The sequence below is a fragment of the Sturnira hondurensis genome, unplaced genomic scaffold (genome assembly GCF_014824575.4).
Source record: "Sturnira hondurensis isolate 20B ecotype Veracruz unplaced genomic scaffold, ASM1482457v3 Scaffold0001812, whole genome shotgun sequence".
Lineage (NCBI taxonomy): Eukaryota > Metazoa > Chordata > Mammalia > Chiroptera > Phyllostomidae > Sturnira > Sturnira hondurensis.
Window position 1 is genome coordinate 532,404 of NW_028074443.1, and position 27,194 is coordinate 559,597.

Genomic DNA, 27,194 nt, shown 5'->3' on the forward strand with positions numbered 1-27,194 from the left:
CTGTGACTGATTATGATCATTCTCCCAAAGATGCCCTTGCCATTCTAAAGGCCTTCATAATACTACTGAGTTCTTTTGTATTCGGACTGCAGATCCAGTGGCTGGTGTTGAGTCATCAAAATGCCTTGAAAAAATTTTTAAATAACAACAAGGCTTATAATCAATATGTATGCTTAATCATATAATGTTTTGATTATTTTTCTGGAAAGCCTTTTAGGCAATTCTAACAGTTGATGGAAATATGTCATTTCTGCCTGGGAGCTAAAAGATTGACTCAGGCTTGCCTTACCAACCAAGGCCATAGTTTATTCTGCTTTGATTTGGATGTGTAACACCTATGCTGGGCACAGGCACATGTGCACACATGTGCACACGCATAGAAGTGGAGAAGGTATGCTCATAAATTAACTAGATTTTTTAATGTACATGTTGCCAGCAAAATGACTTTATAATGCATTCCATGGGCTGTACTGGGGATCCATTTAGTCTGAACATTAAAATAAAAAGTACTTTGTAAACATACTCTAAGTGAGGTTTCGAGGCAACTATGGGAGTTCTGGATTTACTTAGGCACTGCTCTCACTCAATATGTCTGTGGCCTGTGGCTGTGTACATTTCATAGATCATTTGCACTACTCAGTAACATCTGAAGTGTATTAATCAGGCAAAAATAAGAAATAGGCCAAAGAAATTCAATATAAACATGTAGCAGAGTGAACTTCCTGACCTCTATTGAACAGAGTGAAATCTATTACTTAGAACTGGGCAACAACACAAGAAGGATTTGCTACGAGGCTATCAGATTTCACAACAACCAGTGACAATGATGGGATCATGTTGCAAACTTGAGAGCTGAGTTTAAATTAAAATGAAATGCCCTGGATTAGGCACTGGAATAAAGCAGCCCGTTATATTATTAATTTTAATTATATTCTCTGTCGCCTTATATTCTTTTATCTGAGCTAAGTAATTAAGCCCATTTTACTTTGCAATTGGATTATAGTTGTGTGTCTTGCTAAATCCAAGTATAAGAGAATATATGGGCCCTCAATGTATATTGTTTTGTTGTGGGTATCCTGCCTGTAGAACAGTGTTCTGGATGTAAAATATACTTGTAAATTGACTACAGCAACGGTGTTAGCCTTTCCAGGGAGACTGTAAAACATGATTTCTTACTTTCATGTCACGTTTCCTACTGAGTCTTTACTTTGTAAAGCAGAGGCTTTTGGAATCCAGAATGAAGAAATGTTCTAGTCCAAAAAAACTGGATGATGCCAATAAGTATATAAAAAGGGACTTAGGGGTCCAGAGGACAACATGTAGCCCATTAAAAGAGGGAGATGTCCCTATGTCAAGACGAGGCTAGATTCTGGAGGATTATGGTTATGATAATCAAATCAGAAATATGATTTAATGGACTGGCTTGAGTCAACTGACTGTTGCAAACTTTGAATTTTATGTTGAAGAAGACTTTGGAAGTATTGCAGCTAAATTTCATTGAGCACTTACTATAATCCAGGCATGGCAGTGAATATTTTATACAAATCATCTTGCTTAACCTGAAAATCACCCACTGGGATTAATATATTACTTAAGTTCACTTTACAGAAAATTGTAAAGAACACTGAAGACAAGAAACTTAATGTGTCTAGACCCTGCTGCGATGTGTCAGACCTAAGCCTTGAACCTGTGACAGCATGGCTCCAAGCACATGCATGTTGTAATCACTATCTCTTTCTGCAGCCCTTCTAATTTCTGCCTGGGAGCTAAACTCCCTAATCATGAGTTTTAGGGACCTCTCTCAGACTGTATTGTCCCAGGTACAAAATGGAGCCTAACATGCCTACATCATTTAGTAGTGCTGTATAAATTTGAAACATTCATATTTTTAAACATGACTAGTATGACATCATCAGGAAACACAATAGGCTGGTTAATTTATTTCTTCTTTTTCCCTAAAGTCACAGCTAAATGGAGAAATTATCTGATACATGAATAACAATATCATTTATTCAAATATTGATAGCTTCTGAACTGATCTTCTTGTTTCCCTTCTACTCTCCTACGATTTATTTCTATCAGCCAAAATGATCCAAATAAAATGTAAGTCAAGTCATGCCAGTACTTTGCCTAGAACCTAAATTGTTTCACACTCCACGCAAAACATAATTCAAAGTTTTCTTTGTAGTTTACAAGGTTGTCCATGGCCTGACCTCACAAACTATGGGACTTCATGTCACATCATTCACCTGCTCCCCACACTGACTCAGCCACACAGACCGTGGTATTTCCTAAAATACTGGCAAACATTCTCAGTCCAGGGCCCTTGTATTTTACTATCCCTGCTTCACCACACATGTGCATGCCTCATTTTTTCTCTTAATTCAAGTCTCAGCTGAAATGCGGCCTTCTCTCAAATGCATTCCCTGACCATTCCATCCCAAGAAATGAAAAATAACATAAACATTCCACCAACACCAGTTTCTTCATGATTACCCCTCTGAAAAATCAATCAAGTCTGCTCGATTTTTCTTTATAGTACATGTTCTATAACTATATAGTATTTATTTACTTATGTACCTATAACTTTTACGATTGCCTTCCTTTTACTAAAAGAGATTCCACAAGAGAAAAAGAAAGATTTAATTTGCTTTGTTCACAGCAAAATCTCCAGAGCAGAAGAGAGGGTCTGTGAGAATGTATACATTCAGTTTTAAAAACAAGGAATAGAAGGAAGAAATGAAGGAATGAAGGAAGGCAGGAAGGCAGGAAGGAAGAAAGGAAGGAGCATATACTAATGACCATTTCATAAAGGTACTATTTTCAACATTATGATATAAGTCTGGTTTTATACACATATTTTCCAAGGACTTTTTGAACCACCTTATTCTATGACACAGATTCTCCTATAAACACTGAGCCGTCACACTGCTAATACAGTTGAGAAGGAGGACATCCTATTTCTGCCTAGGATACCCCAGGAGCAGGATGGCTTGAGTAAATTTTCTGATTATTTTTAATACCTGAATTTATCTAACCTTCAGAGCTGGGCACATTTAGCAATCTATGCTAGGCTAACCCCATATTTTATTAAAAGGACAACACTTTCAGTACATAATATGACTTAAACTTGTACATTAGCAATATCAGCTTTCATGCTGGTGCCTGTCTGTCCCGATTTCCCACTACCTGAATCACCTTTAAGAATAGATTCAAATATTTACCCTATACTTCCTATTGGTACTTCCATTCCTATCACTCTGCCAACTGATTTTAATGTCTGCTCCACTAAGGCAGAACTCTGGATGGGCCCCTAATCCTTGCTATTGGAACCTGTGCTTACTTGCCTAGCCCTGTGATTTCGGGTGGGGTCAACTCTTCAGTCTGACCTGTCGTTCCACTGCTGTAGCTATGATGTTCGTCTGACTTCAAAATTTTGAATGACACTTTAATTTAACAAATCACCCTGAATGATGCTATTGATGAAAGAGAGAAATCACTGAAGATATTTAAGCCAGTAGCTACACATATTTAACATCTACTGGTATTTATTGTCAATGCTGGTTACATGTACATATCCTACCAAGATGTTCTTCATATAATATTCTAGCATTTCCAAAGTGTTACAGTAACTATACTGCTATGCTGTGTTACAGTAACACTGTGTTACAGTGTTACAGTAACTATACTGCTATGCTGTGGTAAGTTACCTGGGTATGAGAAATAGGGTTTCACTAAAACTATAAACAGCAGAATAACAGTCTTTCTGAACATCAAGAAATTCTACCATGGCTCACTGCAATAGTTTTCTATTAATCTTTAATGAGACAATGATGTAAAGCACTTTGCAAGTTTCCAAGTGACTCAATATGTAAACTATGACTTGGATATAGAATATAATTCAATGTATACATGATTTTTCAAGTGAAGTTGTACATTGTTGAATTATTTCTTTAAAATATTATTTCTTCACCACATGGATTTATAAATGTTTTGAATAAAAAATAGCATTTTCATCTTATACATGATAAAGACTTCTGAAGATGATCATAAAAATAACAGGCATGACATGCTGGAAAAACTGGATGAGCTTAAACTGTACTTTACAATAATAGCTTCTAATTAAGTTAGAAAACTGGATGTTTGCTATATCATTACATGAAGGAAAAATTTGTGGTTTACAGAACATGTGTCTGTGTATTTACTTTATAATTGTGTTCTTTCATGTCAAATGTGAGTAATATATTTTGAGCTAGGCAGAAGAATTCAAAGTAAACTAAAATGGTATCTCCAGAAAAAGACATTTAACACATTTAGCATTCAACACTTTATATATTTTAAGGCATACCATCATACAGAAAATTGGGTACCATGGCATGCCCATCACACATGACCATCTGAGAAGGCCAAGTCAGCACGTCTATGCCTTCAGACCAGCCGTCAACAGAGCATTTTGAGTTTGTTTAGCTATTCACACTTCTCCTCCATCTATTCCACACTCTCTTTTTCTGTTGCTAACATTCACTAACTACCTTGGGCTGGTTGAAATACAATCTTTTGGTGTTCTATGAAAGTTCCATCTTTTGTTAACAAATAAGCTGTGCCCTGAAAGTTCCCAAATTTTAATTACAAATTATAAGAAATTTGTCTTTTCTCCAGAGAAATTTTAGAAGCTTGTTTATGATTTAAATAAGTTTAAGCAACTAAACTTATGTAGGCAACACAGCTTATTGCGTGCAATTTAATACCATCCATTGTATTATTGTGTCCTGGTCTTCAGAGAAAACATATAACAAGAAGTATCAGGTGATCAAGAATGCATCAGCATCTCAATAAAAAATATTCAGTATTATCAAATAAAATGTATTTCTTTAAAAATGATGGGAATTTATACCTAAACATAATAAGGCCGTATATAAAACCCCACAGCTAATGTCATCCACAACAGTAAAGAGTTGAAAACTTCCCCTTTTAGATCATGAACAAAACAAAGGTGCCCATTATTTTTCCACAGAGTATGCAGATACCTCAAAAAATTAAAAATGTATCTGCCTTTTGACCCAGAGATCCCACTTCTGGGAATGTATCCAAAGGAATCCAAAACACTAATTCAAAAGAACATAAGCACTTCTATGTTCATTACAGTGTTATTTACAATCACCAAGATATGGAAAGCAGCACAAGTGTCCATTAATAGATGAGTGGGTAAAACAAGTGTGGGACATTTACACAACGGAATTCTACTCAGCTGTAAAAAAGAAGAAAGTTTTACCCTTCGCAAAAGAATGGATGGACCTGGAGAACGTTATGCTAAGTGAAACGAGCCAGTCAGAGAAAGACAAATACCATATGATTTCACTCATATGTGAAATCTAATAAACAAACTGAAGTAATAGGTGAAACAGAGGCAGACTCATAGATAGCAGGATGACAGCTAAGACGGGGAGGGGTGGGAATGTAGGGGTTGAGCAAAAAGAGAGGACAACCCGTATCTTCACTTATGGACATAGATTACAGTGTGCTGATTGTGGGGGGTGGGTGTAAGAAACTAAATGATAATGAAAAAGTACAATAAAAATTGTTAAATAAAAAACAATAGAAGCCAGAGGAAGAAAATAAATAAGAAAGGAAAAAAAGCAAAAGGTATCCAAATCTACTAGGAAAAAGTAAAATTATCTGTTTGTTGATAATATAATCTTGTGTATAGAAAATCCAAAAGAGTCCACCAAAAAACTGTTTGAACTAATAAACTCAATGAAGTCTAAAGACAAAATCAACATACAAAAATCATTCTGATGTACTAACAATAAACTCTCTGAAAAAAAAACACTCTCATTTATGATATCACAAAAAACAAACAATAAAAATACTTATGAATAAATTTAACTAAGGACCTGAAAGTTTATACCCTGAAAACTATAAGATGTTGATGAAACAAATTTAAGGAGACACAAATAAATAAGGACATAGTCCATGTTCATGACAGAAACAGTTAATGTTAAAATGTCCATACTACCCAAAGCTACCTATAGATTTCATGTAATCTTTACCAAAAACCACAAGGCGTTTTTCACAGAAATAGAAAAAAATCCTAAAATTTGTATAAAACCACAAAAGACCCTGAACAGCCAAAGCAATCTTGAGAAAGAACAAAGCTGGAGGCCTCACACTTACTGATTTCAAATTATATTACAAAGCTATACAATTAAAAACAGTATGGTAATGGCATAAAAACAAACACATAGGCCAACAGAAGAGAATCACAAGACCACAACCAAAACATACACATATATGACCAACTAATATTTGACAAGGACACCAAGAATATTCAATAGGAAAATCATTGTCTTTTCAAGAAGTTGACATGTGTGCACTGGCCCACAGTGCCCACAGTGTCATGGATGAGACATGAGACGAATTCACATGGACTACCGAGTCCTGTGGAGAAAAAGGGATGGCACAGCTACTTCCTCAAGGGGGGAGCACCTCAGAGCGGCCTGGCCACTCTCTCAAGGGGAGAGCGCGCTGACCCTTGCCTAAACAGGCTTTTATTGGGTTTCAATTTGAACAGGAATACATGTACAGCTCATTAATCATTGTCAGGCAAAAAGGATCAAATGATAGATAGCATACAAAGAACTACAAGGGCCTATTCTGAGTCAAGGTCTATTAATTAAAGGGCTACAAAACTTTGGAAACAAACTCATTTTCTGCTCGGGCCTTCATCATTTAACTAAGAGCATTCTTAGCAAAGCAGGCTTCACAGGATTTTACATATTCTTTCTCAGGCCTGATCACCCAGGGAACCTGCCCTTTCCAGCACAGGGCTTCACCACCCTCAGTCATTGTTTTCAGGCTTAAGTAAGGCAGAGAAGGCAAATAGCCAAGGAATTTTTGGAGACTCCTTGTGGACTCAGGGGAGTCAGGCTTCGTCAAAGACGAGGGGCAAGAGTCCATCACTCCCTTTTTTCCTAGCCCCTCAAGTCCTTCCCTGGGTCCTCCAGGTGATCATGCCTGTCTTAGGTGATTTCCCTCTTGGGGAATCTTACCTGTCATTGGCTAACTGATCAAGTGTTGGGGGCCAGTTACGGATGAAGGATCAAAAGCAGAGGTCCTGCCAGGGAGATAAGCTTTGTCTCCTTAGTGGCTTATGGTCCAAAGGTCGCTCACTCAGCCTTAGCCATGGCGGTGTTACAGCTCCTGAAACCAGGCAGGGTGGTTCCCAACAAGAAGTCACATTGGAAAAATTGGTATCTACAAGCAACAGAATGAAATTGGCTCCTTATCTTCCAACATGCACAGAAGTGAACTAGAAGTGGATAAACAACTTAAATGTAAGACCTGGAACCATAAAAATCCTAGAAGGAAAAAAAAGGATAAAACTCCTTAATATTGGTGTTGGCAATGATTTTTTTGAATATGAATTAAAAGTACAGGCAACAAAAGCAAAAATCAAAAAGGGGGATAACAGCTCTGGCTGGTGTGGCTCAGTGGGTTGAGTGTGGGCTGTGAACCAAAGGGTAGCCAGTTCAATTTCTGATCAGGGCACATGCCTGGGTTGTGGGCCAGGTCTCCGGTGGGAGCCCTGTGAGAGGGAACCACATGTTGATGTTTCTCTCCTTCTCTTTCTCCCTCCCTTCCTCTCTTTCTAAAGATAAATAAATAAAATATTTTTTAAAAGGGGAGCTACATCAAACAAAAGGAAGTTTCTTCCTTGCAAAAGACATAATCAAAAAAAAATGAAAGGACATCCTGCAGAATGGGAGAAAATATTTGCAAACTACATAATAAGAGATCGATATCCAAAACTTATAAGGAACTCATAAAACTCAAAAGAACAATCATTTAAAAATAAGCAGAAGACTCAGATACATTTCTTCAAAGAGACCTGGCGTATGATCTTCAAACTCAGACACAGGTAGAACAGTGGTTGCCAAGGGCTGACACGTGGGAGAAACAGGAAGACACTGCTCAGAAGATGCATTCTTCCACCTGTAAGAGGAGTAAGTTCCGGTGATCTAATGTACAGCATGGTGACTATACTATATTGTGTACTTGAAAGTTGCTATGAGAATAAGGCTTTAATATTTCTACCATGAGAAAACCAAAATGGCAATTGTGTGAGGTGATGGCTGTGTTAACTTTACTATGGTAAACATTTCATAACCTATACATGTATAAAATCATTACATTGTACACCTTAAACTTACACTGTTTTATGTCAATTATACATCTGTGTTGTATATTTTCCAGCTTTATAGCTGGAAACAAGATGGAAATTCATGACTATCAAATAATTCATTGTGTTTTTTAAGTCAGCAATGTAGCAGTGCAAATATTTGCTGGGTCTGTGTTAACTAAATTGACATACCACTCAAAGTTAACCTAGGAACTCTGAACTTGTACTTTCATTTTTTGGCATGATCACTAAGTGTATATGAAAAATAATTATTTTTAGCAAAAGTGAAATTTTAGGTGAATTGAATGTTTACTTTAGGATAAAGTCTTAATAGTTTTTAGAGAGATATATAAATCTTGTAAAACCATAATTTACATTATAGTCAATATATGATTGCTGTTCTTCAGATACTGAGCATGGTCTTTAAAGCAGGCAGGTTATGAAAGTCATGAAGTGGCAGCCATGTCTTGGGAAATGCTAGACTCTGAAGAAATTTATTTTCTACTCACAAGAAAACTGAAAAAAAAGGAGGCAAATACTCTTTTTAAATAGAACAGTCAGAAGTTACCTCCTTATTTTCAGAAAGAAGAAATCCGCCTTCACAATTATGTGGTCTGTTTTAACTCTTCCTTCTCAAGCCCAAAGAGGGAATCTGATCTGAAGAAGCTCACACCACTGGAAAGGGGCTTTGCCCGAGACAAAGAAGAAATTTAGTCATCAAATAAAATATCCAGGGATGGTACATGGGTGATAAAATAAGAATATTGGCAGCAAGATTTTATTTAGCAATGTTCTGACTTTTTTTTTTAGTTTTATTTTATTGCTCCTGCTGTTACATTTGTTTCTGCTTTCTCTCCTTTTCCCTACCCCCACCCTCTCCCCACCCCAAGGCAGTCCGGATATTGCTGTCCATGTCCATGGTGCATAAATTTTGTTTGGTCAATCCCTTTAGCCACTCTTTTTACTAATGAATGATGTGGGCGTAAAGACATATGTTTTTTTAAAGGATAGAAAAATCCAGGTGGCTACCGTCCCCTTTCATAGGTTCACTCTGGAAACTACACAAAATGCAACCGTATTTCCACCGGTCTAAAGTGTTGTAGGTCCATCTCTCAGAGGAAGTTAAGAATATTAAGGAATAATAACAATGGAAAGAACTCATAAATGAAAGTTGCTGTGAGTGGTTCGCATGGCAGTTTTTCTCCTTGCATAGTATACTGCATCGGGCAACTAACATGCGCCTTACTTTCAACAACCTCACTCTACAGTTGTGAGGATGATACGATTTTTAAAAGACATAAAACATCTTGTACCTATTCAACAGTTTCATTTTCATTTCTTTTATTTCTCTGTCATAAATAAAATCTAACTTTGCTAAATCCTTTTACACACAACCTTTTCAAATTTGTTTCCCACTTCATATATAATCTATACTTTAATCAAACTTAATTTCTTAAATATTATTCTTCTAATATTTAATATCTTCTGCTTTTTTGAATGAGGTTTCTTCTAATAAAAATCTCTCTTGAACTTAATTTAATTTATCACAATTTTCCTCATCCTCCACTGTTCAGTCAACATGGACCTTTTTCTTTGAAGGCAGGCAGAAGTAATTTATCTTGAAGCCTTCAACAGTAGTTACCCTTAGTTGGTATTTTTTTTAAAGGTGTTTGGGGTAACTATCTGTGAAATAACTTCAGATAGTTATTGTTGTGCATTCCATCTAAAATGTGTAATACAAGCATATTCTCAAAAAGCTCCATAGTGTGAAGAATTTGAAAGTCAATGCTCTTTTCTATTTTCATAAGAAAATAAAGTGGTTTGTGTTATTGTGCCATTTGTTTAAAATAAAAGCTCAATATAAAAATACTAAGAACAGGTTGGGATATTTTATTCCTTTTCAAATTAAAAGAATTTATTTTATACTTTTCCTGCCCTGATTTTTAAAATCTGCAATATATATATATATATATTTCATGTTCTTGATGATATTCTTAACTTGACTGATAAAAACTTGAGTTGTCATTTTTGACACTTGGATTTTTAAAAAATTATCACACTGTATTATCATCATCTTATTTATTTGCTGTTCAAATTATATATAACACATGGAGAATAAGTATGAGACCTGGTTTTTTTTCAATGTGAATATTTTTAAGACATTCCTCATAAGAACATGTCAGGTGGTTCTGTTTCTTTTTGTAATTAAGACAATTTCACATCTGTATTTATCTTCACACATTCTTACTACTCTGTTAACATGTTTGCCCTGACTTTGCTAGCAGAACTGATCTTGTTGATTTTCTATTAAACTAGGTAGAAAAATAGCCTTTATTATCTCCATAATATTTGGTCTTCCTATGTCGCTTATCAATTCTTATTACCATGGATGTAGGAGTAATTGAAATTCTTTGTTATCATCACCCATAACTGGTGTGACTTGAATTCTTTCCTGGGATACTTTTTTATCTCATCTCATTACACAATTACTTCTTCTTCTAATTTATGTACACTTTGAGTATTGTAATTCAGTTTTGTGTAACATAGGATCATAGATGTTCTGCAATGCTGCCACAAAATATTTCATAGGAGGCACGAAAATTTAATACAAATGCTATTGATTTAAGATGGGGTTGCATCCCAATAAACCCATTATAAATTTAAAATATCGTAAGTTAAAAATACATTCAATACACCTAACTTTCCAAACATCATAGCCTAACCTAGCCTAACTTAAATGTGCTTGGAATACACTATGAAAGAAAAGAAAATAGGAAGGAAGGAAGGAAGGAAGGAAGGAAGGAAGGAAGGAAGGAAGGAAGGAAGGAAGGAAGGAAGGAAGAACATGCATTGGTAAACAGTATACCAGCAATTTTCAACCAGTATGCTGAAAGAATTTTTAAAACATGGAATACCTATTGGGTCAGGGGCACTGACAACTTTCCCCTTAGATTGTCAGCCAAAAAAAAAAAAATGATAACAGCCAACACAACAATAGCCATCAAATGCGAATGCACTGTTCTGAACCATAAATATATAGGTCATACAAAGGAGTTGCATCTTATTGGTCACATCGGAAAACAAGGTTGCATCTCATTGGTTAATTCTTGGTATCAAAAAATCCTTATATAAAAGTATAGACACCTGTTTTTTTTAAATTACTTTGAAGCAAAAAGGGTAGGTAATTACTATTATCATTTTTGTAAATTAATCAAAAAATATATTTTTGTCCAGATCAGCAAAAAATATATTTTTGGTGTGCTGCAGAATTTTAGTAGTTTATATGTGCAATATAGTGAAAAAGGTTAAAAATTGCTGCAGTACACTGTGGAGTATCAGTTGTTTACTTTCATGATCACGTGGCTGACTGGGAGCTGCAGCTCGCTGCCACTGCCCAGCATTATGAGAGAGTTATCATACCAATATTTGGGAAAAATCAAAATTTGAAATACAGTCTCTACAGGGTGCAAATTGTTCCAGCACCACTGTAAAGTTGAAACATCTTAATTTAGGCCATCCTAAGTAGGGGACTGTCTGTATAAAACAAGACATATACCATTGGGTTGACCAAAAGTCCATTTTTTCCCATAAAATAAAAGACACATTTTTCATTTTCACTAATAACTTTATGAATTTGGGTATTTTGGATATGCTGGCTAATTCCCGTGTGGTAGAATATTGATCATTCTCAGTTAATATCTTGATTTAATTGCTATCTACTTCAACTGGTTTACCCAACCTTGGAGGGTTGTCCAGTGAAAATCTCCAGCACAAAACTTCATAAATCACTTGTGATGCATTCGATCAGTCATAGCACCTTCTCCATACAATGCACAAATATTTTTTTGGGTTTTAGTTGCTTTTACCTTTCTTAAAATAATAAAGCATAATATGCCAAATAGTGCGTATTTTCTTCCATCATCAATATTAAAGTAGCTACTCAAAAATTCATCAATTTTGATGTTTGCTTAAGTGCATGCTGGTATGACAGCTGTCACTATACAATCTGACAAAATTGTTTTGAATGAAGTTAAAGACAACTAACCCCTACTGGAGCCGTTTTACAGAAGAAAACAAAATAACTTTTTGACCAACTCATTATTACTAATGTGTTCTAATGTGGAGAATGTAAGATCATAGACAGATTGAATAGAGAAGCTTTGTCTTTCTCTTTATCTCAGACTAATAATGGAGAAATGTCTGTGGCTGTCCTGCATGGTATTGTATTTTCCTTCACTTAGTAGGCAAATTAGGCCTGCCATGGGCTTTATGACCCTGAGACCTCAAACACAGAAGTAGTTAGCCATCACTCAGCAAAAATGTCCTTCAAGGAGTTGCATCTAAGTACCCACTTGTTTCCTCCTTCCAGTCACTCACACAAAAGTCACCCATCATGGGGTTCTGGGGTTTTCTAAATATTTAATTTTTAAAGCCATTTGAGAGTGTTGAAATTTTTAAATCCATGTATTAAGATTGCCACATTTTAGGGAAACTTACATGAAGAACAGGGGAAGATTGCATTTATTGTTGTCTCTGAGCACAAGATAATTCTTTGTACTGCTTGTTTTTGGCTTAGCTGCTGAATTACTGCAAACTTTAACCCTGCACAAGTCAGAATTCACCCTAAATTGAATGTAAACTGCATGCATTAACTGAGTTCACTCAAAAAGTATACATTTTTCTCAGAAATAAGATTTCTTGAATTCATTTCATTAAATCCATAACTAAATATTTCTGGAATCCCCTCTTTCTTTCACAAACATTACCAGTGCCTTAACCCAAGCTCCATAAACTTTTCCTAGATAATTACTAGAGCATCCTGACTTTCTCCTCTTTCCTAAACCATGCGGTTTCAGATATCTATCTAGTAATTTGTTAAAGAAAATGTCATAATTTAACTACATTTAATGTCCTCCAAAGATTCCTCATTAATCTCCAGAATTTATTCTTTGTGAACTCTTTGTCATATGCTGTTTTCTGTTTCCTACTACTGAGCCCCTGCCAATACAGAATGGAAAATAATATAATTAATAAGTAATAACACACGAATAAACTGTGTTTTGCATACTCACAGCTATAAACTTACTTTTGCCCCATCCTGTAGATAGTATTAAATAATAGCTTTTATAGCACCTTCTAAATTAGTTCTGCTCATTATAAAATTGATTAGTGATTATTGTTTAACTTGAATAAATAACCTCTAAGTGTATTATTATATACCTATGCAAAAAGATCATTCTGAGGTCTAAAGAAGTAACTTACATGCAAACTTATAATTAAAAATGTGTTTTTAATTAAAATATTGTTTTGAAAGCATTGGTAAAAATAGAAATATACTTATAAAACATAAGAAGCTTAAGATGTCTTAGAGACCATATGTTTCTACCTATTAAGATTAAAAAGAAAATTAAAAAGATCTAAGAGATTAGTTTAAATGTTTGTTTTGAATCGTGTATGTAGTTAGCAAAAAATCCATAATGGCAGCTTTACTCTTGCAGAAGCCCAGCTTGGGGCTTCATCCAGTATCACATAGCATTCCTGAAAAAGTAGAAGTAGCTACCAGGTTGACTGGTCAGGGATCTACTCTGCTTAGCTATAGCTACAAGAGGCCTGTGAACCAGCCATTTAGATCCTTTGTTGCCACCTGAAATTGGGGGAAAAATCTATTCGCCCCTGTTTCTCACAGCTGGAGGACATCTTGGGAGTCGGGATTATGTTTGCTCTAATTGCTCTAAATAAACAAGTGCCCAATCATACTGATGCTTGTATAGCCCTAAATGCAGCAGTTTCCCCTTATTTGAGGGTTCACTTTCTGTGTTTTGAGTTACGCACACTCAACCGTGGTCTGAAAGTATGAAACCAAAAGTTTTAAGATAATTCATAGGATTGAGCGGTTTTGAGTAGCATGATGAAATCTCGAGGCCCCGTGATCCATCCTGCCAGGAGGTGACACCCCTTTGTCCAGCGTCTGTGCCTTAGTCGCTTAGTAGCCATCTCGGTTATCAAACTGTCACAACATCGTGGCGCTTGCCCAACCCTTCCTCTACTTAATAATGGCCCTAAAGTGCAAGGGCAGTGGGGCTGGCAATTCAGATATGCCAGTGAGAAGCTCTAAAGTGCTTTCTTTTAGTAAATAAATTAAAAGAAACTATCATATGCCGAGGCTGCTACGTTCCACAGTAAGAAGAAATCCTCTATCATGAAATTGTGAAGAAGAAAAAAATAAATTCATGCTAGTAGTTTTGCTATCGCACCTCAAACTGCAAAAGTTACAAGCCACCGTGTATTTTAAGGGCTTAGTTAAGACAGGAAAGGCATTACATATTTGGGTGAAAGACACTAACAGAAATCATGTTTCTGATTGATGGCGATGTGTTGCCCCAGAGAGCACTGAGCTTCGGCAAGGGATCCCCCCGTAAGGAGTGACACCAAACCACTTAGTGCAAGTAAGGGCTGACTACACAGATTCAGGAATAATTTTTGGACTAAGAAAAATAACCAGAGAAGCCACGCCTGATGATGAACAAGCTGCTGCCACATACCCCGCAGAGCCAAAGTTGATTGAGGACTAAAGTACGTATGTACAGGGAAAAACAGGGACTGTGTAGGATTCAGTAGTCTCTGCAGTTTCAGACATCCCCTGGGTGCCTGCAAACATATACCCTGTGAATAAGTGGTGGTGGGGGGCTACTGTATGGGAGAAACTAGACATTCCTTCTTTGAGAATAAATATAGTTTGATACAAGCAGTGAATGCTAGTGACTCAGTACTTTGATGCAAACATGCCTTGTGTGAGTTATGCAACTGCTCCTGGCAACTCTCTGTAGCTGAATTTATAGGATCTGTTAAACATCCAGTCATCAAGACAGCTACTGCTACCCTTGCCATTAGGAAACTATATTTCCCTCTCCTTACATTTAGTATGTGTGTTAAAATCTCACATTTATTCAAGCTTGCTCAAGCCAAGTTTTGCATTTCTCTTTAGTGCTGCTGAGCTGATTATTCACCCATGTAACTACACTGAGAATTAACAGCAAGATGTAGATATGAGGACAAACCATAATAAAGATGTTATGAATACTCAAATCCTCAGATCTGAAGCTTTCTGCTTTAAGAGACTAGCATATAAATGTCAGAGAAAAGCACTAACCTTTGGATTTTTAAAGAGAGCTATGATGCCATCCTGTGGGCAGCTGCATTTAATTGTATGCTGACCAAAAAGAGGGTGGCTTGTAAAAATTTCATAAATCCATTTTCTCTAACAAAACATGTAGTCTATACAATATATATTTCATATGTCATTAAATCATTACATAGGTATAGAACTCCTACACCTTCAAGAAGAGAGAGTTAGCAACTGAAAGAATAAAGCCCAAATTATAATCATGCTTGTGGTTTAACGGTGTTATTTTTTAAAATATGAGTTATATTTTTATCATTTAAAATACATGTATTTTGCACAAAAGATTATATAACACAAGAAGCAATTTAGCAACCTATTTTATTATTTTTTTGTATTTTGTGATAGGTCAATAAATTTGGTATATAATGTTGCACAGACTTTTAGAGTAAAGTTAGACATATCCAGGAAGAAAGGAGATTTTCTACTGAACATGAACACAAGAGGTTAAAGAGATGCTTAAGAGATACAAATGTTCATCTCATTTACTTGATCCAGCAAACAGCTATACAGCCAACACCGTGCTAGATAACTAGAAACGTGGAGATGAAAGAAAGGACTAGGCGTCTTGATGCAGGTCTAATACAATGCAAAGGCAGCACAGGCAGAGCATCTAACTCAGGCAGGATGCAGGGCATAGGAAGCTACGCAAGTGGTCCCTAAAGGCGCAACTCCTGACCTGAGCCGCATGTTCAAGATCTAGCAGAAGTTGTAGATTTAGTCAGTAAAAGTGACAGAAGGGAAGAAGTCAAAGCTCCTTCAAACAGGGAAAATGGGCACAGTCTCTTTAAGACTAAGCCTTAGAGAGTGTATGCTCAGTTCCCCTAACAAGATAATAATCTATAAGGGCCTTCGACCACAGTGAAGAAGCCCTCTCCAAAGTAGCTCTTTGAATGCCTGAGATAGTTTGAAACATAACAAACCAGTTTGAATCACAGAATCTTAAACCTGTTTTATATTTAGTGTCATGAATCAAAAGTTGGGGGTGGGGATGGTCATACCTCCTACTAGGTAAGCACGGTGAGATAGGCTTATGATAAAAGGAAATAAATTCCACTTCCTCTGTGTCACATTCCTCTTCCATTTTTAACAGCCTCCACTCCCAACTCATGATCTAGATGGGTTAGAGTTTGGATGAATATATTGTGCTGTGGATGAAAAGGGGATTGTATGGAAACTAACCTCACACGGTGTGCTAATCATAAATTAATAAATTCCCAACTGGGCAGGTAGATCCTTGTGGGTAGTCACACCCCAGGCATTTAAATTCTTTAGTAAACGCTTTATCTTGGCCCTAACCAAGCCCTGTCCATTGTTTCTGTGCATCCAGGTTAACACACCTTTGAAATATGCCATACCCACCCTCAAGAGAGCACATAGTCTTGTTAACTATCCTGTAATCCAGCCCCCACTTCACTTTCACTTGGCTTTGTGTGATCTTCCTTCATGTAATATTCCCTCCTTCATCTCAAATGCATAAGAGAAACTGCAAACTGACCATCTCTGCAGCATTTGAGATCTTGCTTCCTAGCCAGTGTCATCAGTCTGGGCTCAAATAAACTCTTACAAATATTCTCTACAGGTCTGAACATTTCTCAGGTCAGCAGAGTGAAGTCAGCCTCCCAAATGACCTCGCATTTAATCCAAAGGTTTTTATTTCTTGTGATAAGCATTCTTTGTTGAAATATCAGCATCATATAGTGTTTAAGTTGAAAACTGGATACTTGAAATGCTCTATGCAAAGTAGCATCAATAGATAAAAACTGCCAGAAAATGAGGAAATGCATCATTTAAATAACGCTGGGGTAGAGCTGAACTAATTACTAAGTCATGTGGGTAAGAAACAAAAAAAGCCAGGAATATATTTTCTATGTTTCAGTAAAGAGAATACAGATTATTATTGATTTGAACAACAGAAGAGAAGGGTACCAAAATTCTGGAACTTTTTAGGCTAGCTATGTGAATTAACTGAGAAATGTTGCCAAAAGGGACAGAAACCCATCTCATGGAAAAGGAGAAATATATTGGTTCTTATGATACGGAACGTTCACAGGGAATGTGCAAACAGGCAGCTCAGGTTCGGAGGCACATGAAACAAGCATTTTCAGCGTTATCAGGTCCCTCTACCTCTATCTACTCTTGACATTGTGGATGGAAAAGGGGTCCTATGTAAAGTAACCTCACAGGGTCATCTGATCATAAATTCCTAGCTGGATCATCATGCCCCAAGCACATAACTTCTTTAGAAAAAGGCTTATCTTTGTCCTAAGTAAGCCCTGTCCATTGTTTCTCTGAATCTTACCACACATTTAAATCATCTCTGTTCAGACTCCTCCGCCCTGAAGCATGATCATACTCAAAAGAGAACATAATCCTGTTAACTTTTACTATTAATTATTACTGTTTTGTAATTCAATCCCTACCTTGTTTTCTGCCACCTTTATGTAATCTTCATCTTCTCTCTTTAATTCGAAATGTGTAAAAGCAACTGCAAACTGCCATTCTAAGGAGGATTTCTCTCAGTCTGTTGAGATTTTTGCCTCCAGGCATCTCCTGTGTTTGACTCAAATGAATTTTTATAAAAATAATAGTATCTACAGATTTGGACTATCTTCTCTTAATGGCATATTACTTCATTTGCAAACCTAATTTTTCCTACAAAGTGAGGAACAGTGGCCACCAACTGCCCTGAGCCTCATACTGACAGAAATCGTAACTCGAAAAACACTGACTTCCTCCCTTCCAGCTTAGAGAATCATAGGCTTATGTATGTGCCCAGCCTTGGTCATAGGATGTTTTCAAATTCTGGCAGGAACATAGGAGTTATCTTAGCTGAATTACTTGAGTGTACTTGGCTCAGATTCTTCATCCGCAAATGTTAACGGGATTGGAATTGTTCAAGTTTTGCATGTTACCTGTTGCCCTAGCCTTCCATGGGGCCCTTCTAGAGAACGTATCTTGGCCCACAGTTGTGAATACGTTAGAGAGTTTGAAAAGAAAGCTTGCCTTTTTAGTAATTTCACATTGTATGTAATGAAAGTTTCTTATATCCCTTTTAAAAATCTGTCTTGGATATAGTTTGTGAGGCAAAATGTATGTACTATCAAGTATAAGAGCCCAGTTACTTAGGACATTAAATTTATAACTGAAAAAAGTCTAAAAGCCAAAATGAAGATACATTATGAACCTCACAGAGAACATATATTCAAACATTACTTAAATGATTCTTACAGCACTTTTCAATAACATCAAGTCAGTAATTTTTTCAAAACACTTTTGGAAAATTTGAAAGATGTGTCCAGAATGCCATTTGGATTTCATTATACTTGCAAGTGTGTGTGTATTATGTAGATACTAAAACTGGATACAAAAATCACTGAAAACTGAATAATGGGGCTAAAGGTATCTGTTTCACCTTGAGTCATATGCCAGTCATGGATCACACACAAAAAGGAGAAAAAGACCTGCGAGGTCGCTGAAGCATAACCCCAGCCCAACATGGACCCCAGTGGCCAGCACTCACAACCTGCCAGGGCTACGGCAAGGACAGTCAACACCCACCATCATGAACCCAGTGGCCAGGAATAGGCAACACACACATCGTGATAAGAGGAGGATAAATCAAAAATTTCCAGTATCTTTCAAGCTGTAGTCTCCCTAACTCTGGAGACCTAAATGCTGTTAATAGGTGCTTCTGGAAAATATTCACCTATTTAGATTTTAATAGGTCACAATGCCTATGATTAATTTCATTTCAAACACTTTTTTTCCAGGTTAGAGAATATCTATTAATATATCAGGGACTATTAATGTTCTGTGACACGCATTCTGTAATCCTTTTCTCATGTCTGCATTTTTTCTCAGGTAAGTGAGATGAGAAGTGAGAGGCCTGGGTAAGAGAAGCTCAGATGGTGGGTCCAATAGCAACAGACTTAGATACAGTGTGAGAGATGGGAGTTCTGAGACAAATTATTGGGAATATTTTAAAGGAAACTATGAGTAACTGAATATAACAAAGAAATCTGGATATTTAATGGGTGTGTATAATGGTGGAGCAGAAGGAGCTAGAAAGATGTGAATCGTCAAGTTCAATTCATTTGGCATTTTGCTTAGCAATATGCCTCGGTGGTGACAGACCCTAGTTTGCCCCTGGGAGAAAATAATCACCTGCTTGCTTTAGCTCACTTGTTCTGACGGTCAACGGGCAACACCAGCTATGCTCTGGGAATGTACAGAAAAGTGTTGTTTATCCTCGATGAAACTTTTATACGTGAGTTGGTACCTGCAAACCATGAATAGTTATCGCTCTAAATTACACAAATCAGGACCCTTCCCTGGAACTCAATTATGTTTTAGCCCCTCAGAGGCATTACTTACATTGAGATTGCCTGTCTTTCCTTTTCCAGTGGGTTTCCTACAAATAAACATGGTATATAGCCTAATTATATACATTATATACATATGCATGCTAGGCTTCATCAATAGTTGAATGAAGCAGCCCATGGAATATAAATACTTCACTTCTAAATGTAAGTTAGCAGATTTGATTCTTAGGTTGCAGGCCCAAAATGGGAGGATAAACTGATTTTAAAAAGAGCCTCTCTCTTGCTGTCTCCCTCCCCCACTCTCTCTGTCACTGTTATTCCTCAGTACATTCTACTTATCTGTGAAACTCTAATTCCAACCATGGACACAAAGGTTCAAGGCCTATGTAGCCAGCTTCTCAGTAACCAATAATGGGTTTAGATAAATCCAACCATGTTATACACCATAAACTTATACAATGTTATTACATGTCTATTATATTACAACAAAACTTGAAAAAACAGAACCAAAAACCAACTGATAAATTAGGTAATATTTTCACATAGACACTCCAACCAGAGGAGTCATCCCCCCTTAAACATCTGACTGAGTATGCTCTTCCTCTAAGCCCCCGAACCTTACGTGTAACTCTGGAGAAGTGGAGTCATACAGCTGTAGCTAGTTATCCAGGTTAAATGAATCTCATTTAGTTTTGAAATTGAATTTTTAGAATCATTAGCTTAAGCAACAAGTCCAAATTGATATAATAATTGATTATAAACATTCTGATGTGAAGTCACAAACAGAACAATTCATAAGGCATGAATTGTTTAATTAGTGATTTAATTAGTGATTGTATAAGGAAGATCCGTGTAACTGGCATGCAGGTCAGTAACTCAAAGACAGGCTGCATCCTTGGAGCCCTATAGGTGCTTCTTTCTGATCCAGTCCCTGCCTCCCAACTCAACATCACCGCTGTCCTGGCATCTTTAGCAACCATTTGCTTTCCTTGCAGCTTTATAACTTAGGTATGCCTTGTTAAGTATTCAATTTATTTTTCTCTATTTGAACTGAAAAAGTATTGATTTAATCGCTCTGTGAAATTTTGCCTGTTTTCCCCCACATTATGTTTTTGTGATTCACCCATCTTGTTACATGCATAAAAATTAGGAAGACTAATCAGTTAATGCATGTTATTTCTCCATAGAATAACTCCGTAAATACAAGCTCAGTATTGAAAAAAAGACTGTGGTTGCCCTAGGCAACTAGGTAAGAAGATGCTGTTCTTTTTTCATTCTACATTATTCTTCCAAACTAGAGTATAGTTTATTTCTACATGCTAGCTATCTTGCACAACTCAAATATCTTTCTCCCCTTTCTTTTATCCTTTGAGAATAAGGGCCATATTCTAGGGCTTGTTCTGCCAGCTGGCTTTTTGTATAACTTACTGGCAAGAATGAACACCAGGAAACATAAGCCTAGAAACAGACTTTGAAGTAGGTCTCTTTGCTCTGGAGGGCAAATATCAAAGCTGGTTTGGTTGGCAACCCAAATATATGATTTCACCAAGTTTCCCACATGAGGGTGAATTTCTATTCTAATGTTTGATGTCTAAATATCTTCTCATTGGGTCTGAGGAAAAAGGAGAAATATTGCTATGAATATTGTCAGTGTAAAATGGCTTAATATTAGTAAAGTTGAGATTAAAAAATAGATGACAAAATCTCCCTTTCATAATATGTCCCCAGGGGTTTTCATTACAGTTTGGATAAAATAAGCAAACAGCCTATAATATTCAGCCAGGTGAAAAGTTTTTCACCATGAAAAAAACCTATTCTGTTAATATTTTTGAAACAATATTATAGACCTAAGACATACTGCGAGATAATCAACTTGTTTCTCTTCTCTGATGAGTGCGCACATTAGGTATGTGTATATAGGTATCTGAATCAGAGAGATGGGCCAATTCTAAGTTTGACCTAAATTGTATCTTTTCAGGTTTTACTTCATGTTTCTTTATTTCCCATTTCAAAAGGAACAATCTGTTAAAACTAATCCTGGTCTCTCCAAGTAGCAGTAAGTTCTAAGTGTGTCACGACTAAGTAAAAAACAAAACAAAACAAAACAAAAAAACCAAGGCAGCCAAAAGAAATCTATCAAGGTGTGAGAGGATGAGGCAAAAACACCTATCTAATTAAAACAACATCACTGAGCAACATGCCTTTTGAATTTCTTCTCTTAAAGAGAAATGTGCTGTTAAACTTGAAATCATAATATACTTCTAAATCTTGAACTGTATGCTCATGTTTAAGCTTGGGTTTTGCACATATTTTTTATAACATTTCCTTAAAGCATTAACATTAGTTAGTTCATTTCTTTTTTTGTCCCTATTCACATATACAATGCGAAAAAGTGTTCACATTATATTGTTATTGTTTACAAAGGACTTTCCTGTACATAACCCTTTTGATCTCCCAAACAACCCTCTCAGCCAGACAGATTTAGTCAGAAAACTTACTGGGTAACCTGCAGCTGCCCATTTCACACTGCGGCAAAGTGATGGGACCAAGCGTAAGCAAACAGTTCCTACCCTAATGAAATCTGACCTTTGGTAGGGAAGCCACAGGACAGATTGCTTCAATTAACTATAAGTAAATGGATAATTATGAGTTGTAAATGTTGTGAAGGAGAAGTCATGACTGCACTCATATGGTGAACAAAGGGAAAGAATTTCAGCAAGTTTTGAAAGTAACATCTATTTTCTTTTCCTTCCTTCTGTCCACTTCGCTACTGAATTGCTCTTTTTTAAACATTTTATTTATTTATCTTCAGAGAGAGGGGAAGGGAAGGAGAGAGGGAGAGAAATATCAGTGTGTGGTTGCCTCTCGTGTCCCTCACTCGGAACTGGTTTGCAACTTAGGCATGTGCCCTGACTGGGAATTGAACCACGACCCCTTGCTTCACAGGTCCACGCTCAATCCAATGAGCTACACCAGCCAGAGCAAATTGCTCTTTTTTAGATACATACAGACATTTTTTTTCTTTTAATGGACTTACTACTTCCCCCTCTTTCTAGATAACTTTAAAGTTTTTCTAGGAAGAGAAAGAAAGATTTGTTTTCTCTTGATGTAAAGTGTTTCCAAATATTGAAATCTCCCAAGAAAGTGGCATATAGCTTTCTCCGATGTGCCTTTCAATGAATATAGGATAATGTCACTGTGTTTTGATTGTCATTGATTTTATCATTGTTATTCTTGCTATTGTCTTATCCCTCCTGCACCAATAAGGATAGGAATGTTGAATTCATAAGGACAGGAATGTTGATTCTAATCACTTGAGCCTTCAGGGGATTTGTTTTATCTTTATTTATTTTTTCCTTATCTACTATGTCATTTATCCCCAAGTTTCTTTTTCATTAAAAGAAAAAGTAGGAAGGGTATTTAAGATCTTCTCTCCACCCTCACCCTCAATCCCTCCATCTCTCCACTCCCCATCAGGTATATGAGGTCAGTTTGGTTCAAATGAACTCATAAAAATTCTTCATAAAGGTGGGTGCCAGGAATAATGGAGCATAAAGAAGGAGCAATTAATGCTGCCTGGAGCCATCAGGGAAAGCTTCACAGAGAAGAATAAAATATCGTAATGGTCAATTGTGTTCAAAAACTGAAGCTCCTTGAAAAGCAGGGGAAGAGTTCCAGCACCACTAGAACTAGTACAGAGTTCTGGGAAAACTGGAAGCTGCTGGGAAAACTAGAAACAGCCAAAATGTCCTTCAACATGTGAACGGTGAAATAGATGGATGTGGGACAATACCCTGGAATACGATGGCTACACAGCAATAGAAAGTGATAAACTATTGAAACACGCAACAACTTGGATAAGTTCCCAGGAAACTATGCTGGTGGAAAAAGCCAATCCCATAAAGGCAGCCCGGGGTGGGAGGGCAGTGGCAGGAGGGAGGAAAAGTGGATTCTGCCCTGAGCCAAACTGAGGAGAGACGCTTGAGGTCTCAGGCTGCCACCCTAGGGACTCTCCCAAGTCCGCCCTGTGGGCAAGGACTTCTGTGTCCTGGGCCAACCTTGTGGATCAAGCTGAGATCTATGAGTGAAAAGTGACCAAACCCGAAGAGAAGAAAGAGGCTTCTAAGGATCCATAAAGCCTGTCTCATCAACATAAACTGCATAGAAACAGTGCACACTGGGAACCAGCCCTCCATATCAGAGATGATCAGGATGGATGGCAAATTCTGCACATCACATCTGTCCTAAGCAGCAAATTAGCTATGCTTGACTTCAGCTGCCATATTTTGCCTGCTGTGAACTTGCTTTACCCTTCTATGCAATGTATTTTGTAACAGTGTAGAAGGCATATGCAAGATTGATTAGAGTTGGTATAATTAATTCATATTTCTGCAGTTATTATTGTGGAAGCTGCTTTTGAGAGACAAAAAGTCCTTTAGCCAATTCTGTTCCTCCATCAGGTTTTGTTCAGATTTTAGTGGGTATGTTTATGAGCAAATTGGACCAGCTTCAAAAAAACGTGGGTGAAAGTTGTAAATAGAGGCTTCTTCATCTTTTTTAAGAAACAGAAGAACAAATTTCAGCATGAAACAACTATTGCCAACCCAACTTGACAGCCCTATCTCAAGGAACTACGCTCAGTAGAGAAAATTGAAAGTTTGAGCATACCTTATAGGATTAATAAAAGTTGCACTGAGTGTTACAGCTCATTATAACTTTCACATAAAGAATTATCATCTGATCGTCATCTTGTTTTCGTATGAAACCAACATTATTATCACCCTACACTGAATGAATATCTGAAGCTCTCAGTTTCTGTGGCTCGTCCAGGGAGAGTGAATGGTGAAAATGATACTCCAAAGAGGCATGTGTGTAAGCAAAGCAAAAGCCACTTAGAGTATTCTAGATTTTAAGGTTTTCTTCCTGCCAGTGGAAGAAACATGTATTAGGAGACCAAGAAATCTTGTTCTGAAATATGCGGAAACCACAGGTGTTTTAACTCAATCAAGAGAATTCCCATTATGTATGTGCCAATAAAATACAAGGAAATTTACCTTTATATGCATATTTTACTTCCCTGAGGTAGTAATGCTTATCGGTTGATGCAGGTGATGGAAAATCTTGCCAGAATCTCCAGAATTCTTCAGAGCTGCATTCCGAAAAGAAAAGTACAAAAATGTATAGAGAAGAGAGTGGCCTGCTGACATAAAAAGTCACAGCCACACAGTCATCCATCCTGCAGGTACTAATACCAGGAAAGGGAGGTCACCTTAGGATGAAATCTGCAGCCCTGGCATGGAACAATAAAGGAAAGATTTGAAAGATCAGGGTCACAAGAGAAAATATCTCTCTATTACAGAAGTAAAGAATTCCATTTTTATCCACAATAGCTAATGCTGTCTAGAAGCCTCTCAGGTGAGCAAAAGGGGGAAAAAAATCAAACTAGCCACAGATGTCCAGAATATACACCTTCATTTATTGTGTAGTCACATAAGAGCAATGACCTCTCCGAAGGGTGCAGTGTGAAGGATTCCAGTTCCCTTCAATGCCCCAAAGTACTTCAAAAGCTCAGTGGGAACTCTGTGTTGTATTTCGGAAAAAAATGAGTAAATGTAAATACACAATTTTTCCTCCTTGGGCCTTATCCTTGAGTTTTTCCCGTATATTTTCTCCAACATAAGAATCACTACGGCCTTTCTGTCCCAGCTTTTATAAATGTTATGGAAATATAATTTTAAATGAGTGCTATTTTAATTATATAGAAACATTTCACCTATTCTAATAGCATGGGTTGGTTTTCTCCTTTTTAGTGGAAGATGAAATGTTTTATTAAATTAAATATGTCCTTAACTACATGAATTCTATCATTCTGTTTATTTCCGTATTGCTTTCAATGCCAGGTAGAGGAACTTCTCAGGGTGGGTGGACTTTAAAGAACATCTTTGAACATTGGGGAAGATAGTCTCTGATATTAGATGGATAGCTGGAAATATTTGCTATTACAGAACTGATCATGAAATAATGACAACTGGGTATAAAGAAAAGGAATGAAAAATTGAGCATCTATAAGCCCTGGCTGGTGTAGCTCAGTGGATTGAGCGCAGGCCTGCGAACCACACGATCACGGTTCGATTCCCAGTCAGGGCACATGCCTGGGTTGCAGGCCAGTTCCCAGCAGGGGACACATGAGAGGCAACCATACATTGATATCTCACTTTCTCCGTCCCTTCCCTTCTAAAGATAAATAATAAATAAAATATTTTTTTTTAATTGAGCATTATGAATATAATGATATACTATCTCAGGCATGAAGTTTTCTCAGTTAAAGTAATTTTTTTTTTATTTGCCGAGCAATGTGCTAACTCGAAGCAGATACTCAATAAATTACCACGGAAAGAGAAAACAAGAATGGGGGAGAGAGAGATAGAAATGAAATTAAACAAAAACCACTGACAGGCAGCTCAGAGTCTTCCCTGTGCCCTGTTGTTCCAGAATCATCCCCAATACCTTTCTATCATTCTCCCACCCTGTCCTGCTTTAGGTAATATAAAACCCATTTTGCCTTCTATCTCCATATTCTTCTACTTACATCTTTCTGTCTTGCTGTGAAGCAGTCCAACTTGGAAAATTGAGTAAGAAACAAGTTGTCTGTCTCTGACCAGATCTAAGGCTGAAGCCACTGACAAACGTCACAACCCTCCAACTCTGCAGAGGGAAGTGTCACCTTTCCATGACAACTCTGATCTAAGTCACACAGTGGGTGGAGCAAGTGTCCTTTTTGAGTGGAAGCACTGAACTAAAACCACAACAACTGACCCTTATATTTTTGAGTCATCAAATCATAACAACTAATCATCAGAGCCAAACTCTGCTACATGAGTAAAATTCAAAAAAACAAATCTGACTTCATGTCACATTTCAGTCAATAAATTTCAACCAGTGAATCAACACACTGGGGCCCTTTTCATATTTATCCAGAAAACGGGCCTTCCATGCTAAAATTTCCTTTTTAATAAACAAGGACAAGATGATTGCCACAATCTAGTGAGAGAAATAAACTTCTCATCAGAAGCCACAGTGCTCACAGGAGTCACAGGCAGGACTGGGTGTTGAAGTATCAGAGTCTGATGACCCTGTGTGTGATTTACACCTCATACAGGGCCCAGAACTGATAGTTATCTTCTTACTACTTGTGTCTATTACAGCCACACCTCAAATACCCTAATTGAGCAATGTCTGAGGAAGATACCCAATGTTCCCTAAAATATGAACCACCTTAAGAAAAGGTGACCTGCATGCATTAGTTTTCCACAGCTTAGCTTGAAGTTGGGCCTGCTCCAAAGAAAATAGAACTCGCTATGCCCCTCTTGACAACCCACTCTGTATGGCCACAGCCAGAAGCAACACTCCAAAGACCTACATTAACCCTACTCAAAGAAGATAGAAAGAAGATATTTACATTAATTAGTGCCAGGTTCTGGGCCAGGGGGTTGGCAGTAATTCAATATAT